The following is a 19,582-nucleotide window of genomic DNA, read 5'->3' on the forward strand; positions in this document are numbered from 1 at the left end:
AGGCCTAGTAGTCTTTAACAGTACAACGTTGCTTAGAAAACAAATTTGCTGAGTTTTTTTTAAAGAGCTAGAAATGTCTTGAATGATGTCAGTTTTGCTGTGATGTTGTTTTTTAGGGGTTTCAGGCTCTTCATTTTTAAAAATTCTGCAAATCTGTTTCCTTGATAACATTTTACTATTAAGCTGAAGGGAAACATAATTACCATTCCTTAGTCAGCTACTAGTTACAAATTTTTCTCACTTTGCAGCTTAGAGGTAGATACCTCTAAAGACATTCTCAGGATTAAGGCTATGGGTCCTTTCTTGAATTAGGCTAACATTTGCCTAACTCAACTACTTTCAAAGATAGAAAAATGTCTCTCATCTAGAATTGTATCCTACCTATCTTCAAAGACAATGGCTACAATGTATTACAAGATGAAAATCAACAGATAAATATATTATTTTTATGGCTTTAGGGTAATACCCCTAGTATTTGGGACAGTGCCTAATCCTGGATAAATTTGTATTAGTTGTTAAATTTATTTGTGATAGTCTACCTATGATTCAGATCCTTAGAAAATTTAAACATTGAATGGTGGAACAATCCACTTTTTTAGGTTGTATAATAAATTTTAGTGATTTAATAGTTTGAATTGGGAATTAGCTGTCTGACTATCAGGGCTGTGGAGTTGGAGTTATAGTTCTTACTTCTTTGAGGAAAATGTTAGGCAGTAGAGCAGTTATGTTTGAAGTTTAAGGAGTCTGAATTGGAGTGGCTTATCTCATCTGGGACTATTAGGAGGGATGGGGTATTGTCAAGAGTGGTGACTTACATTTAGAAGAGTATCAATTGAGGAATGAAGTGAACCACTTTCGTTGTTCAAGCATTTCCTTCTGAAGAGCTGGAGGATCTTAAATTTAATTGCTATAGTAGGAAAAACATTGAATGGGGAATCAAATTGCATATTTCTTTCTATATATGATTTCTGTCTTAAGTCATAATCTAAGCTATGCCAATAGGCCTAGACCCATATGTAATAGTTTTAAAGCTTTTTTTTATTTGCCTAAATTAAGATCAAGAAGGGGTTTTATAGCTCTTAGTGCTTTTTGTGCCTCGTCTTGGCTTTTTCTACAATTGGCCATGACATTGACTTTTCCCATAACTATTCCCTTTTTTAATTCAAAAATCAATGGACTTCCTACTTGCTAGTGTTAAAGTCAACCAGTTATGACAACCAACCCATTTAGGCTAGTGTTGACTAAATTATACTTTTTTTTTATAAGTTTGGTTTAAAAGATTGCATTTCTGTGACTCTAGACCTTGTCAAAATAGTTTGCAGGGCCTGAACCCTGTTTCAAGCCAAATTCTTGTTTTTATTAAAGTTGGAACCAATATTTACAGGATTCTTCCAATCTTGACCTTCAAGCAGTGTTGGATAGGATATAGCCTATAAGATTAAAAATTAATACCAAAACTGTTCAGTTTGTTAGTAGGATAAGGCTGTAGATGAGGATCTTTTGTACAATCTTTGGTAATTTTCTTTTTTACAATTAGTTTGATAAAAGGTGAAGACCCCCTTTTTATGCTCCTTTTAAATATACCAATGGCTTTTTTAAAGTGACTCCTTATTCTTTTTTTTTTTGCTTCAACAAACAAAGATAAAACCAACTATTCAATTCTAAATTCAATGCAAAGTTAATATTTCATGGCCATGGATTTATTAAATGAGTCCATTAAACTTAAATCTTGTTTAAATGTTTAAAATTATCTTGCTTAAACAATATATGAGTCTTGAAATTTCCAGTTGAAGTCTATTGTTTTTTTATAAGGCCTATTCAAAATGAGATTTTACTTATAGATTTTATGAACAATCTGATTGGCTCAAAGTAGTGCTCGATAAATTTCAGTATTAATAAAGTTTCACTGTGAATATGCTTTATCAGGCTCTTCCTTATAGGCAATATTTAGCACTTCAAAGACTTAGGAAATATCTAATAAATTGGCAGGATTGTAAGTTTCATCAAGTCCTGAGTTCATCAGATTTGATAGTAATAAATGTATACATTTGGCTTGCATGACTGAAATACTGTCTATAAAGAGCTTAGTTTGATCAATTGAATGCTAAAGGCTCCCTACTCCTAATGGTTTGCTTCTGGACTCAAAGACTAGAAATTGCACTGGAGACTATGTGGTGAATGATTGTCAAACTTCACCTTTAGTAAACTCTGTCTTCTTCTTTTGTTAGAAATAGTATTGAGATGCTCTTGTTTAACCTCATCACCAGGACAAGTTTTAAGCTTTGGAGTGTTTTATAGCAGCTGAGTTCAAACTCTGGGTTCTGTATTACCAAACTGAGATCCAACACACTGCACCAATAAAAGGCACTCATACTTAACTTATAGCACTTGAAGTTGTTCAGCAACATCTGGCAGTTGACCTACCTGTTCAGTGCTCTCTGATGCTTGATGGGTTTGTAGTCAGTTGATCTTTAAGTTCTGTTGACCACTCAGCAAATGTGTTGAATTTGTTGTTGTGTTTCTCCCAGGACTTGTCAACTCTTTTTGAAGCTATTGGTGTTTGGTGTTTGGATGGCATATTCAGACAGGTTGTTCCATGTGCTGAGAAAAAGTTTGTACAGGCACGTTTTCTGGCTTCTGGCTTGTATACCTTTCCTGAGTGGCCTCTGGTTTGGTTTAAGGCTGTTTTCCTGAAGAACTTTTTGAAGGGCAGATTTTCTATTTTGGCTTTGATCTTGAACATCTGGATGGAGTATCCTTGCTTACGTCTGTCCTCAAGTCTGTCTCTACTCTGTCCTCAAGTTGCCTCAGTTCTTGATTTCTGTATAGAGGAGGTGGAAATGGAGTTGTTTGTTTCTAACTTTAACACTATACTTACTGTTTTGAGAGGAAATGCTTTCCCATCTTCAGAACCTTCAAGTGGTTTTGACGTATATGTGGATCTATTTTGTCAAAGAGTTTAGTATCATCAGCAAAGAGGCGGAAACCATTGAAAATACCAGTGATGTACACAAGAAAATTTTGAGATTGAAGACAGACCCCTGAGATTCTCAGTATTTATTTAGTGGGAGTAAGCTTGCTAACCACTGGCAATAAATTAAGGAATATTAATACAATCGAAATATGGCTAATGTGCATATAATTATCTGATCTTGCATGGGTGTCTTGCTTGAAGAATCAGATGATTTTGATTACTTTCCAACCAGCTGGCAATACCTGTGGGAGCCACCCTTATTAGTGGCTTGGCTGAAAGCTCTGCAATTGAATTTGAGGTTCATGTGGCAACCTGGGCTGCAAGTTATCAAGTCTTGTTGATTTATATATACTCTTTTTTCTGGTGCCCGTTTGATTGCGTTTTATTCATGATTTTTTGACAACATTATTTAGAAGAGTAATTTGAATTAGGAGTTCAAGGAAAATATGATGAAGGGCAAGAATAAATTGGATGTTTCTACAAGTACGTCAGTAACTGTTATTTCTTTGTTTATTACTAGTCTCTTCATATCACCTGTTGTGATTCTGATCTGGGGTGTATTATCTGGACTTGGCAGTTATACACTACTTTAACCTTGATTGATGTGTCAAACTCATCATCATCCCAACAGCGCAACAGGTCCTCTAATAAGTTCCCACGTGGCTTAGTCAGGTATTGGTGGTTTCTCGATTTTGGTAAGGGCATCTGCCTAGAACTTGGGTTTTATTCTTTGCTTGGTATATTTTAAGCTATAATTGGAAGACTTCTTTGTGACTTTATGGATAACATTGATAAATATATTACTACCACAATGGCTATTGTTCCTCTGAGTTAGAATTGGTATGTTGAAGTCAAAAGCAATAAGTGTGTTTTATTCTTGTAAAATCAGCTACTTTAGTTCCTCTTTGATTTGGTGTAAGGACTGACAAAACTCCCTACAAATGCAACCATTAGCACAGAAGGATAAGTGAAACTAGTTGTTTATGGAACTTTTAGGACTGGTATTTTATTATTTTTATTAGCAAGCTCAGTCAGTACTTTATAATTTTTTTTTTACAAACCATCTTTTTTTTAGGGAGGAGGACAGGGTGGATTTGCCTTTTCTATATATTTGGAAATATTTTCTATAAGAAAGCCAAAAATGACAAAATTGGTGTATTGTGTACAATAAGTTTTCACAGGTGGTTGGGGGGGGGGGGGGGCTTTGTAGATGTATTCATGTGGCCTGTTGTTTTAACCTCTATTCACAATGTTTAATTTTAACCATTTCATCAATTTAAAACTTTCTATGAGTGACCAGGTTATATATACCACTTTTTTAAGGCAAGATATATATATATATATATATATATATATATATATATATATATATATATATATATATATATATATATATATATATATATATATGAAGAATTTAATTTTTCAAACCAAACTTCAGGGGAGAGGAGTCTCCCCTGTAATTCCTCTTGTGTATGTGTTTACAAAAGGAGGTTTAGACGAAGTTACATTGTATTTGTCTAGAAATGCCCCTTTTCATACATTGAAATGCACCACCACCCCCTCCATAAATGGTAATTATCAATAACTACTTAAGCTTATAGCTTTGTGGTAACTAAGACTACAGAATATCATCAATCAACTCGCTCTCAAGGTTGTAAATGTACTCAACAAGCCATCACAATATATATATATTATATATATATATATATATATATATATATATATATATATATATATATATATATATATATATATATATATATATATATATATATATATATATATATATATATATATATATATATATATATATATATATATATACATATATGCATATATATTATGTTTTGAGGAACTTATAACAGGATTATTCCAGAGGGATTTTGAAAGGGAGTATTGAATGTTTTGAGGAATTTAATTGCCAGACCAAACTTCGGGGAAAGGAGTCTCCCCTATAACCCCTCTTTTGTGGAGGTGTTTACAAAAGAAGCTTTAGACGAAGTTACATTGTATTTATCTAGAAATGCCCCTTTTCGTGCATTAGCCCCATCCCCTCCAAAAATGGTAATTATCAATCACTCCTAAAGCTTATAGCTTTGTGTAACTAAGACTGCAGAATATCATCAATCAACCTGTCAAGGTTGTAAATGTACTCAACAAGCAAGCACAATAATGTAGGTCAGAAAAAAATTCACAGTGATGAACAGAAAAAAAATTAACGAGGGAAAATGCACAAAAAAAATTCGACACTATTTATATCTTGATGCTTTGCAGCTTTTAAATTTTGGGTGTGCGTGTAACCCTAAATTTTAGGGTCACATCTTTTCCTCATATTACAAGACCACAAAGCCTTATATGGATGGACTCTATGAAATGCTTTTATTTTTATTCTAATGGAAATAAACATAAATTTAGTCTAGTTATCCTTTTAGATTTTTAACAATATATTTTTTGACATTTTCACTGGAAAAAAACCGGGATAAAAATTTTCCCGCCCCCTAGATTTGGAAAAAAACCTGTTTTGTATCTTCATATAGAAAAAGGAAAAAAAAATCTCCCCCTATTATTCGTGAATTGGCACCCCTGCATTTTATACACCCTCCTCATGCTTCAGTGCGTATATATGTCTCCATCTATCACTGAAAGAAACTTTTTATTTTGGTAATTGGCATGTGACTAGTTGAAAATTGTTATTATGCTTGATTGATATTTAATTGTTGCAACTAAATTATTGTGGTGAAAGTTAATGAAGTTTGCCTTTTTAACGAGATGTGTTGTACTGGTGCCAAACTGCTTTGTTTTTACCTTGGAGGTGCAGTTTCTACTAAATTACTTTTGTATTGCATTCCTTTTAAACATTGGGTTTGTCTGATTAATAAATTTTGAATTTTCAAATTGGATTAATACGCTCATGTTCTTAAATCCTATGAATGAATATTTTATTTCTTTTTGAAAATTTACTTTTTCAATCTATTATCTAGTTATACCATATCAGATCCGAGGGGACACCTTTCTCGCATCGTTTGCACCAGGTTGCACGTGCCATGTAAGGCAAAAAAAGGTTTAAGGTGGATGAAGAGTATCCAGAGCCGTCACTTACCAAAATGTTTGTTGAGGAGGGAGATAATACCGCCCCTGATTTGGGCGGTATTTCTGTTTATATTATTTTTTGCTTTCTAACAGCGACATAAGATATATCCTCTTTCATTTTTCAGTTAATGACGAAAACATCATATGTTTTCATCAGCCCATTTACCAAATAAAAAATAATTTTACGTACTGAAGGATGGGTGTTCCTCCACCCCATACGGGACACCCCTGAGTGTCCCGGGACACCCCTGAGTGTAACAAATGGTTGTTTGTGTCTAGTTCTTGTCAGTTTTGTTTAGCCGTCCGTGTGCACATTTGAGAAATATTTATAAGTGAGAATCCATACATTCTAGGGGGAGGGACTGAATATCCCCTCCTTTATACAAGCTTGGGAACAAAAAAGCAGGTCGCCAAAAAAGATCAAAATTACTGCCTAACCCTGGCAAACATATGGATAGAAAAGAGAATACTCGAGAATTACATACATATGAGTACTTCATACTCGAGGATTTGGATCTGTAGATCAGGCAATAACCGGTTTACGCCTATCAGTATTTAAAGAAAATAAGCTTAGGCTCAGTTGAAATCGACGCTGCAGGCATATTTTTGTTAAACATTTAATTTGTAGAGATGGTATCTTGGTTGGATTAGGTTATGTTAGGTATTTAATATAATGCGTTCTGTGCGGCCCCCTACCATAATTCTTTGTTGTGGCTTCCATAATTTTATTAATGAAGTATTATATATTTCATTATGATTAACCTAACTTCACAAGTTCCCGAGCTTATGTTTAAGTTTAATTTTCTTATGCCCTCAGTAAATAAGAACATGGATCAATGCTATTGCCTCAAATTGTGGTTGAAGATTACCCAAAAAAATAACTAATCCTTTACGTTTTTGTGTGTGCCATCACTGATATAGTAAAGTAGAAAAGATTTATCATCTTTAAAAAAGAGAGATTATACTGCACAGTCAGGATCTCTTTTCATTTTGCGCATTGAATGGCGTTTTAAAATGGGGGAAAGGGCTTTTGATTTTTAGCGCTTGTTCCCACGGTAAGAATAAACCTGTATGTATTTTGTGTTAAACCAGATAGAAATCTTACCTCACGGGTATACATACCCGCAATTGTTGATGAATAGCAAGTTCAAATACATGTTATTTTTGCCTTTAGGTATTAAGTAATGCTCAGGTATTTAAATTTAAATATGTAAATTCAGGGGCTTCGGCTCTATGGGAGCGGTTTATGTGAAGGTTTTTATTTGAATGATAACTTGACTGGAATTTCATAAGACCACGAGAATCTGAAAAATGACTTTCGGATGTTTGATTATAAATTAATGACGGGGTAACTTTACATTACAGGTGTACTATGGCCTTTAAAAAACAGAGGAGTGAGTACGGAGATTGATTTTTTGTTAACTTTTAAACATGTTACAGCTGTTGCAATTCAAAAAATGTTGGAAGGTTAGAGTAAACTTCAGCACCTAGACAAAAGTAGATCTAAAACAAAATACTTCGGAGGCGAATGTGACAAGAGCGCCAGTAATTGACCAAATTGACAAGTTTATTTAGAAAGAGGAAAAACAGAATGGCTGTGCCAGAAAAATCTTGATGGGCCCGCCCCTATATCTCGATGTACCTTTCATAGAAATGTTACTTGTATCAAAACCGTTCGTAGAGGGGGGAGCAATGCTCCTTCACTTCAAGTTTCATGATGATAGCAAAAAACTAGCTCTGTAAACCGCCTGTCAGCTCAATACTGTGAATAAGCAGAAATTTTGAAAAAGAGGAAAGTAACTGAAAAGTGTCAAGGTTTTCCAGCTGTTATTGACTAGTTGTTGTTTATGCAAGGCGTGTTACAGTGTTGCCAACGCTTTGAGATACATTGTACCAGTTTTCTGACCAAGCTATACCACCAAAAGTTTTTTTTTTGGCACAATTTTAACGCTTGAGGTTAGTTCAAATTTCACAGACAAAAACATTAGAATAAGCTGAAAAGCTAGCAGTCTATTGCTTTATTTCTTCGGTCGAGTTTTTTGATTAAAAACCAAATTTGAGTGTTGTTTCTCGTTTGATGATTAGTTTGAATTTCCGGAAGATTTCTTTCTTTTATTGCGTTTACGTTCAACGAAAATCTATTCTTCTGCTTAAACTTCTAAAAGGCGACGTTAAATAACACTTGATCTGACACATACATCCTAAATATACCATAAAATGTACAAATGCACTGCATTATACCAGGACCTCTGAATTATACCAAAAGCGGTACAATTGTATCGCATTGGCCTCGCTGGTATGTTGTTTGTCTAACCTTCTAGATAATACAAGTGCAATTTGAGTATGAATGAATTAATGAATGAACTTTATTATCCGTAAAAGTATAAAAATCACAAAGTACGGAGTATTATAAATAAACAAAAAGATAAACAGCGAAAAAAATTGCAACTAACAAAGACATCATGGACTAATTAGCCTCTTAATTAGATATAAATTCTGATTTCATAGAATTCTAAGTAATTGGAACTCTTAATTCTGAGTTTAGTATCAGAAGTCAAATTGTCTGCCATTGTTTTAGCTAAGGGGATATAGTATATTTCTGGAAATTTTGATTTTGTCACTTCTAATTATCTTGAGAACTAAGTAAGACAAAGCAAAACGGTGACAAAAAATTGAGTATATTTTGTTGAATGCATTAATTTATAAGTTTCCCTTTGACAAAGAGTTACAAAATATATTTCGAATTCCTGCTGCCAGTTAGTTGACTATCGCAAAATTGCCATCCTTGAAGGTTTTATACATGTGCAAGACTGAACTCGGATTTGTATGTTCTTACTGACATATTTGTATACTCCTGCCTTTTGACTACTAAGTTCCAAATCTTCTTGGATCCAGTTCTAATAGGACAGTATTGCCATGTCTAACCTGAAAGGTGTTTACATACTTATGTCGTAATGTATTAGTACCTGGGGACAGGGCTTCGCTTGGTGAAAAGAGAGGCGGTTTTTTAGTCGCTGTTATAAACAACTTCAATTTCATTTTGCTTTATTCAGCAAATTCATTTTGTTTTATTCAGCAAACCGTTCTGCATTTTTAAACCTACAGGTTACTATACTTTATCGACAAGCATATTGTATAATGCTTTTTAAAATATTTTTCATATGGATTCATCTTCAGCAACATTTATTTTAACTGTTCTGAAGTATATGTGATGTCATTCATATGTAAAAAAAAATTAAGATCCTAAACGAATTTACTCCAAGTTGTGACATGTCTCAATCTTTTTTCACAACAGAAAATGGAGATATATCAGTTTTTAAAAATATTATAATGCTGGTTTCAAGATAAAAAACTTTCAAGATAAAGGTTTCAAGATAAAGCTTGAAAACATCTTCCAAAACCCCGTTCTAGGTTGTAGATTCATCTCTGAAAGCTTGATTTTACCTACCATTTAAATTTTTCAAGCTAATAGAAAGTCATTGAAGGGAGTTTGCAACGTCCTTTCCTCCTTTTTTTAGGCTATACAGCTTCATTCATTCACTTAACACAACAACTTTCCAAAAAGTCCCCCATCGATATTTTTTTCTGTTGTGATAAAAAATTTTTGTGTTCGAGAATTTTGAAATGAAAAAATATCATTCTATCGTTTTTATGTATAATATGTAAAATTGTGTTTCGTAAATTGAAGAATTTTGAATACTTTTATCATTGTCATGGTATGTATCCCACTACTTTTAAAAATTCCTACAACTAGAAATATTTTAATCTTTTTATTAGTGTTAATTTTCACAAAGGAGGTTTTAGAGCCATTCAGGTTTGTTTCTCCAAGGAATAAGTTACAATGTCATCTGTTTACGAAAACACGTTATAGATGTTAGCCAATGAAACTAGAGGCCACATTTTATTATAGGACTGTAGGAAACAAATCTCTTTTTCTCATTATTTTTCTCTTCGTTTTTCTTCAGGATTATTCTCTTAATTTTAAGCCTTGGATGTTTTTTTGGGGTGGTGGTGGCCGTTTTATTAAATATTGGTAACTTTTTCAGTCTTTTTTCGTGTTTTTACAATTTTCTGAAGCCAGTAGTGCGGTAATTCTAGAACTGATAGGTTAGAGGACTTAATTTATACAAAAAAAAATGAGTTGTGTTTTTCAACTCTTATTAAAATTATTATTTTGCGGAATGGATGTCCATCTGGGTGGTTCTAAAAAATATTTTGATATAGAAAGTTAAAATTTCAATTATTCCAAAGTTTAGGGTTGTTGAGGAGGGGGGGGGGTGCATTTCTGTACGTGGAATGTCATATACCATCTTCTGAACTAAAATAGCTCTCCTGTAATCCTTTTGTATAATCGTCAGTTCAGACGGAACTTTTTTTTAAGAAGGTTCTATTATTTATGAATTCTCTGAGCAATTTATTTACAAAAATCAAATATCAGCATATATTTTTATACCTCGCACAATGATAATAGAACATGTTTCCCATCATACCACTGAAATTTCCTTGGATAAGTCATAAAAGAAAAATGACGAGCTATTAACCAAACAGGAAAGGTGGCACTTCAATATTTTTTCACCCTCGTGATGTGGAGGTCTGAACTCGACCACTTTGCGCATATGGCCATTACCAAAAGTATCAGTAAGAAGCAAAACCGGGCACCAGTTCACGAAAATTTGGAGCGGGGGGCGACGATTTTTGTGAAAGAAAATACCGAAAAGGTATTTTTCAAAATCAAATAGCAATTGCCCCTACTCCTTACCATTAGCCCTTTAATGGGTATCCATACTCCTCTTTTAAACTTGCCCATTAACTGCACGAATGGATGGATCCTTTTTTATTACTATGATGACTTTATTTGGCTCCCTCTTCTGAGTGTTACCCAATCTTCAATCACATGCTGTCATGCCAAATACTGAGTAAAAATTTCCATTTTGTGTGTGAATATTTTAATTTGGCAAACATGATCTTAATTTTAACTGTGTTTTAGAGCAATTTCGTCGATATGGTATGGAATCAATGAATCTTTACAAAGGCAGAGGGATGAGGGCTGCAAAAACTTAAGTTGATGAATCCTGGTGAGTGTTCCTTGTTTATCTTTCGTTTCTTTTTTAATGTATTAGCTACCACCTTCGCGCAGCCATTTTAACTAACCGAAAATTGAAAGAAGAAAAAAAAATACGAAACTGAACAAAAATTTGTAACAAAAATTCAAAGATTTACTTTTTTTTTCCAGAATCCAAACAATAATCGAATAAGAAGTAGGCCTACCGAGAGATTCGGGAAAATTTTGGATTTTGGGGAGGGGGTGTTTGAGCCTTGAGGACTCTCCCCTGCTTACTTTCGGCCCATCTTTTTCGTACAAGAAATGATATTATTGTCTTTAAAGTATGTCTTGCACAACAGAAAATTCTAATATGTTGATTGAAATGATATACGCCGTTTTTGTTGTAGTAATTTCATAAGTTTTGTGAAGCTGAGACTTGTAGTCCATAACCCTAAGCTAAGTATTCTGGATTGATTGTCCACTTCTATTTCTGAGTTTCCAAAATGCTATTTTCTATATTTCTTGGTTCCAAAAAAAAATCGTAAAAATTTTCTTTAATTTTAATTTTTACCAATAATATTTTGGAAATCAGAGTTTCTAATATAATTATTTTCGTCGTGTTCTGGAAGGATATTTTTTTTTATTCAATCTAACGACTCCTCTCCCACCTTAATCCATGTTAACCCTCATTCTTTACTCCGGCTCATGATCTTTCAATTTCCTTTAGATATTTACTTATGACATCTTCCCACTCCATTTGGGAATGACTTGCTTTTTTTTTTACCCCAAATAGATGAGTAAAAAGCACTATTTTTGATATTCTATCATTTATGATACGTGAAACGCTGCCCAGCTGGGAGCTGGTGTTTATCCCTTGGAATTACCCCTCTCTGCGGGTCGTAGGTCTCTTATCACTCTTGACTTTAAAAAAAGGACTAACTCTCAATTTCTTATTGAGTAAGCACCCTCCAAAGTTCCTTTGACCATGAAGTGGACCTGAGACGAGGAACGGGAAGTCCCCTTTCTGTACGGAATAAATTCTGCTCATTTTGGGGTTTAATGTAACTCTTTACTTTCTTACTAACAGCGTAGACCATAAATATTCCCAAAAATCAAGAAGGATTAAATATCAATTCCGTATTTTTGATTTAAAAACGTTGTGCCCCCCCCCCCCGAAAAAACAAACTAAAGCCCTGGATACGACCCTTGGGATTATATTTCCAGTTTTGGCTCCACCCCCTTAGTTTCTCCCTTAGAATTAATTCTGTATTTAGCTGAAGGCTCAATGAGATAAGGAATGTTTCGGTATTAAAATTCACCATTTGAGACACTTCCCTCCCTCCTTAACTGCAAGACAACTATGAACCACAAGAGGTTAAAGTCCTTATATGCAAATGTTTGGAATTGTAAAGCAATAGAGAATTTACCTAAGACAATGAAATTTGTTCAAACCTGAAAAATATTTTGGCTAGTTAGGGAAGGAGGAAGATTCCTCAAAGGGTGCATTTACTCTTGTAAAATCGGTGCCATGTACACGTTTATTAATTACTACTGTTGATCTTGTTGATGTCAATGCTATGTGATATCAATTAGTCGATGCTAAGTCGTTTAGACACTATCGATATATATATATATTATATATGTATATATTATATATATATATATATATATTTATTTATTTATTTATATATATATATATATATATATATATATATATATTTATTTATTTATACGTATATATATATATATATATATATATATATATATATATATATATATATATATATATATATGTATATATATATAGTCATTTCTCAAGCTAAATTTGGCTTTGGTATAAGAGGAACATATTTTTCCATATATAATAATTGTCATTTGAAATAAATTATATTATTTTTAATTATTAATTTAATTAAATGTATTTATTAGTTCTTATTATTTCAATGTCACTGCTATTTAAAGTTTTACAAAAAACGAAATAAATTATGAATTTTTTCCAGATGAAAAGAAAGTGTGGAAATAGTCTTTCCATAATTTTTTTCTCATAAACCTAAGACAATGAAAATATTCCTTCGGAGGGAGTAGGCTATGATGTGAAAAGTGGGTGTTATCTGAGAATTTCTCATCCTAATTTTTCAATTTGGCAATTCTAAAGTTGTCATCTAGTATTTTGATGAGTAAAGGCAAATATGCAGTCAATCTTCCCAAAAAGGACCTTGTATCGATTGACTTGCTCCATTTTTTCCTATCTTTTTTTCTTAGTAGATGTTTAAATGTTCTCTTTTTTCTAAAATATGTCATGTCTTTTTTTTTGTTATTAATATTCGGAAATCAACTTAATCTTCTACACCCTTAAACAAGGAGATATTTGCAGGCCTTTTAGGTATCCCTCGAGTTGGGGCTATTTCACCTTCCTGGAGCAAAGCCAGTTGTATTGCTTGATTTAAACCATTTTTTACCATCGCTATTTTTCTTAGATGCTCTATTTTTTGTTGTTGATATATCTCTTGTTCTTTTTCTCGCTATGAAAGTAGTTGGAAATTACAATGTTTTATCTCAAAATTATGTTTGCTACGTTTTGAGTGCATAATGTGCCAACTTTTAAATTACCGAAATTAATATGTTTGTTACTTGGCAAATTTTTGGCGGGTTGTCTTATCATTTTACTATTTAAGCTTTTCAAAATTTGGGTCAAGCCTTGTTTTGTTAGTTCCTCTAATTTCCTTGTAGTATTCTTAATAGAGCATTAAAAAACAGGTCTAAAGTTTTTCTTTTAGAAAATGTGTTTGCCTTGGATGTGTGAAATGATCTTATCATAGAAAATTACAATTCAATCCGGTATTTATGCATTTATCTCGTAAATTTATTTCCAAAGCAAGTTTCTCCTTTTTCTAAAATGTGTTTTGTTGTTTCTTCCTGCTATTAGATAAAAAAACAAGTTTTTTAACTGCAAGTAAGGAGCGACATTAAAACTTAAAACGAACAGAAATTATTCTGTATATGAAAGAGGTTGTCCCCTCCTCAACGCTTTGCTCTTCACGCTAAAGTTTGACTCTTTCTCACAACTCTACTTTTTAAAACATTAAAAAACTAAATTAGTTTTCATAGAGTATTGCAGAGTTACCTTCAATAAAGGACTTTTTCATGGGGAGAGGGTAGGTGCCTCCCCACATAGTAACTAAATTAACACAAGCAACATTTGTTCTGGCTTGGAGTTCTAATGCTTAATATTTGCTAATATCAGTGATTAATATTTGGTAATTTGTGTATTTGGTAAAAGTTTGATTACACTGTACAATTCTGGTCACCTAGATTTTGAAAAAAAAATATCTTTTTGGGTATTCTCATTGAAAACCTTTTTTGGGTTTTCGCTTAAAAAAGACAAACCCCCCCTAGTTTTTGAAAAGTACATATCCCATCCCTAAATTTTTGCGTCGACTTCCCTGCATGTGTTCATCCATATTGGCTTCACTTATGTATTGCTGTAGGAACTATATAAATCCTGTTTAAAAATGTGTTGATTTTAATGCACTCTGATTTTGAATCCAGATGAAAAACTTTTAAGTTTAATTTTGTCACGGAACGAAAGTTTTATACTCGTCGGACTTTTCAATTTTTTTTCAATTCGTGCTTCAATTACAATCATTTTTAGGCTGGCTGAGTACATGTTTTTAAAGGAGTATAGTTTTTGAACTTTATATACACTTAGGTCTAAGGGAGGGATAAAAATTCAGAAAATTCTTTTTTTTTTTTTTGCTGCAGATGTGTATTGCATATCTTTGCATCATATGTATACCTAGGTCTGACTCGGAGTTCAAAACACAGAAGTTGTACTAAAATTTTACTCATCTACTCCCTCCCCCTTGCAGATATGAATTTTATGTTATATGATGACCAATCATTGGTTCCCTCTTCTGAGTGTTACCCAATCTTCAAATTTCATGCTGCCTCGCCAATTTCTGAAAAAAGAATATCTTTTCTGTGTCTGCCAATTTGTTTTCGCAACTGTGACTTATAATATTCAATTGCATTCCAGATAAGTGGGTTTGGAACCTCCTTTCCACGTTTTAATGTATTTCCATTCTGAATCTTTATCTCATCGTGGGTTGAATTGTACCGGTGAACAACAAACGTGGTGAATTAGTAAGAAGAGGCACTCTATTCGTCTTGGTGAGTATATACAAAGGTTGTTCATGTTTTTATATATATATATATATATATATATATATATATATATATATATATATATATATATATCCTGTGTTTGCGGAGGTTTGTTTTGAAGGGGTAAAACATTCCGGAACATAATAACGAAAAACCGTGTGAGAGTTTAAAAATCTTCATGTTTTTTAGCTGTAATGCTAAAATGAAATAAACTGACCCGACAGTCCCGTCACCTGTTTTTTGCCAACGCCTAGTATCTTTATTTTCAAATCTTCAAGAAAATTGTAAAATAAGTTTCTTTTATAACTTGAAACGGTAGAAATGGATAAAAATGCAGGCTATCTTTGACAGGTTGTCTAAGTTCCGCTTTATTTTAGTGCTCAACACTCCGTTTTCTGCTGGACGTAGTTACTAGGTTGTGTTATACAAGTATGTATTTTCGAGGCTGGTCACTAGAAAACCGGTGAATTTTGTTTTACCCCTTGTAAACCGGTCCTTAATGCACCAAGGACAAGGAAAAGTACAATCTGATTCTTTGAAATTGTCATGTTACGCAGCCATGTATATCCTAGAAAATTATTAAAAACCGGGAGTTCCATTTTGAATGAGAGACCTCTATACGCAGTAATGCAGCTTTTAGTTGCGGGTTACAAATTTGAAAAAACGGAAACGTGAGTGAAAAATCTGCGAAAAATAAGCCAAAATAAGCCAAAATCATATGGAAGTTCCCATTACTTTTTAAATCTATGGCTTAAAGTAACAAAGACAGTGAAAGTAAATTCTGATTGTTATATTGGTTAAGTCGAAACTCATTTTTATTTTATTTTTTAATGAAAATATCCAAAAAAATGTTTCTCAAAAACCGGGGAGCAATCACACCCCCTCCCATGGTGCCTGTGAACTCTTTGGTTAAGTTTTCAGTTTTGAAGGTCGGTTCCACTGAGTATTTTATCTGTTACTAGCTAGCCGGTCTAAAAAATAGTTATTTTGTCTCTGGAGAAGAAATTGTCTCACTGGCCAGAGTTAATTATAACTTTTGGCTTTCCAGATGACCAGGTAACATCTTAAAACATTTCAAACTGCCCTTTTGTTTTTGTTCGCTGTTTCTTTGGCAGACATTAGGACAAATTAAAAATTTCAAGAAATGATTGTGGTCGATTCTGATAATGGTGCACGCTCAGAAGCTCAGAGGGAGGCAGTTGAGGACACTTCTTTTGGGAATCCTGGTTCTCTTAGGAGTGATCCTGTTTTCATTTTCTTTGATTACGGGGGAGGGGCGGCCCTGGGTGCTGAACCCGCAGCTGGAGGGCGCTTTTTGGGTTGCCCACTTCGATTAAAATTTACACTTGTCAAAGTGAAGTGCTTGTTGATTTTTCAGGGAATACTACCTCTATGTACCGCCGGTTTATTTCTATTGAGAGCAAATTTTCTTATTTTTGAAAGAGACTTCATCGAAAATACATCCAGTATGTATCCCAAGGGACTGTTTTGGGCATGTTTCTGGCCCCTCGGTCCAAAAATGTTGTGTCTCTATGCCTGAGCCCCCCTCTTCCCAAGGCTAAAGGTATATAAAAACTCGTAATAAAATGTCTCGCAATTACAGTTAAATATTAGACAAACGATTATAATATTTTGTCATCAGCACGTTTGTTATATGGATTGTTGCTAATTAAATAGCGTTGTTTGATAGAAGTGCTGGTTCTAGGCGTTCGCCCCCTCCCCCCCCCCGAAAAAGGGAAAATACCCCCCCCCCCTCCGGCATTTGTTTGTTTGGTACAGTGCAAATTTGTTCTGGCTTGCTGAAGGCATGGGGGTTGCCAGTCCCACTCCCGTTAATTTTTGTTCGTTTTGAGTTCGGCTCGTTTTGTTTTCTTTTGTAATTTCTGTTCGTTTTGGGTTTCATTTATTTATTAATAGTGATTGGTTGTAGTATTACACTTGGAAGATAAGAAAAACTCGTAGAATTTGACAAAGCTTTCGTCCGTGAAAACATAAACAATAAGTTTGTTGGTCCCCCAAATTCAACTATGGCACACCCCTTCCTGCAGAAAACCCACGGAAAAATATCCCTATGTTTCCCAACAACAAGTAATATCTGTAAGTAATGGACAAAATTACAAAACATGAAAAGGCACTTAAACTTCTACAATGGGGTTCTCTGATTGTCTTGTAATTAGGGAAGGAGGGAAGGATCTGGTCCACGCTGCTACTATGAAAGTAATGAGTAACACTAAACCCCAAAATGAAACAAATTTATTGTGTATAGGACGGGTACTGTCCCTTCCTCACCCACATCTCGACCTCATGATCGCAGAATTTAGAGTTCTAGTCCTTTTTTCTTTAATCCGAAGTGATTGGTGACCAACCAGCCACTTGCGGGTGATATTTTCTACGTGGAGGGGGGTTGTAAGTGCCGCGCACAAGATATATATATATTAAGTATGTCATTGAATTCAAAGAATTTATAAGTTTACGACAGAAAAGTACACAGGAGTGGAATGTGGAACTGTGTGTAGCTTCTTTTGTCAAATACTCTACTTCGCCCTAATAAAGAATTGTCATTCCTTTAGAGAAACGAATTCCTGGCACCTCGGGTGATTTTTTTCAATTATAAGCATTACTTACTGAAAAGAGCTCAGAGAACAGAGTTCGAGTCGAGCAAAAGAAAAAAGAGTTGAGCAAAAAGAAAAAATTGGCTTTAATCCGGAAAACGGATGCAGAGTCTGTTCTCGAATAACCGACATTACCCTGATAAAGAGTCGCTATTCCCTCGTAGAAACAAATCCTTCAAAGTCAAGAATGTATTGGCAGAAGATTGAGAATATGTTAAAGGTCCTATGATAATTCAGCTTTTTAATTCTTCAAGTGAGATTCCGTAAGAGCATTTATTCAAGATGACCCATATCCGTTTTGGTAGTAAGGTGTGTATTGCTCATTTGAAAACCTGATTTTGTGTTGTACTTCAAGTGACCTTCCTTATTTATACTGTTAACGGCGATTTTTCTTATATGAATCATACGATATGTTTGCAAATTGACTCAGTCGAAGACTTGAAAAAGACAGCACGCATAGATGCTTGACAGTCGTACCTGCGCATGGAAGAGGGAAAGGATATGAATTATCCCCCTTAAAGTAAAAAAAAATAATGACCTAGAAATCCATTTTTCGGAATTTTAGACCCACCCCCTAAAACTTGCTGTAAAAACCTTTGTTACCCTGCGTTTTTGCGAATATATAGAAGGTATCTTCCCCTGGACACGGCCACTTAAAGGACTTTCAACTAGTTCTCTCTACGCTGGTGACTGCGGAGCTAAAGTGTTGTCACCTAATCTAAGGGCAGACTTCATTCAGGCCCATGCCTACGCCTGAAATGTCCAGATTATTCCATAATTGTAATATCTTTCTCGTACAATTCCTTCATTTTGTTACTTCTACCCCCTCTCTCCTACCCATGGAACAACGAAGGATAATTGACAGTGGGATAAAAACTTAAAGCATGTATTTTCAGAAACCTCTCTACTTTTATTATATTTAATTATATGTGTTGTTTAATCATGTTAATTATGTTATATGTAACTTAATTATGTTAATTATGTTGGTGGTGTTGCATGCTGTTTTAGTGGATTTGTCGACAGTTGTTAACATTAAAATTGAAATATTCCGATCAAGCCTAGTGGGCTTTGTTCCCAACCCCGTCCATGAGATTTGCCAGTTTTACACATTTTTTTGTGGAGGAGGAGCGTAAGGATCTTTGATGGCCTCAGGTGTCTTGGTAAATTTTTTGCTTCTAAGAATTTCTTATTTTTATTTTCGTTTTCCTCATTCGTAGATTTAGTTGGAAAATGAAGCTTCTGAAGTACAGATTTTTTTTCGCATTTTGTGTTCCTAAACCAGTGTTACTTTTACCGTCTTTTAAATTACTGAAGCTGATTTCTCGATTGTTTAAAATCAAAATAAGCTTTAAAAAAAATAATAAATAAATAAAAAACAGTATTTGTGTAAGATACACAAAATTTGGCTAAGCTCCATTTTATCGATTGGTAAAGTTTGCACCAGGGATGCTAATTCACGAAAATAGTGGGGAGGATAGGGTGGATTTTTTTCGGTTTTAATTGAGGATTCAAAAGAAATATGTTTTAAAATTCTAGGAGGGTAAATTTTTACGATATTTCCACTGAAAATACCCAAAAAGCGGAGGAGAAAGGGTAAAAATCTAGGGGGTAATTGACCCTCCTCCCAATTGGTAATCCTGGTTTGCACTAGCCCTGTTTCATATCCTAGTAATAATAATCGATTAAGATGTAGAT

General features: G+C 33.9%; 1 long non-coding RNA gene across 1 annotated transcript in view; it reads left to right on the forward strand.

The window, feature by feature from the left end:
• Positions 1-19,582, forward strand: part of LOC136040314 (uncharacterized) — a 39,986-nt gene that overhangs the window by 2,977 nt on the left and 17,427 nt on the right. The window contains exons 2-3 of the long non-coding RNA XR_010620686.1: positions 11,055-11,142; positions 15,148-15,281. This is a non-coding gene — a long non-coding RNA (uncharacterized LOC136040314). The remainder of the gene's footprint in view (positions 1-11,054; positions 11,143-15,147; positions 15,282-19,582) is intronic.

The sequence above is a fragment of the Artemia franciscana genome, chromosome 20, assembly GCF_032884065.1.
Source record: "Artemia franciscana chromosome 20, ASM3288406v1, whole genome shotgun sequence".
Taxonomy (NCBI): Eukaryota; Metazoa; Arthropoda; class Branchiopoda; order Anostraca; family Artemiidae; genus Artemia; species Artemia franciscana.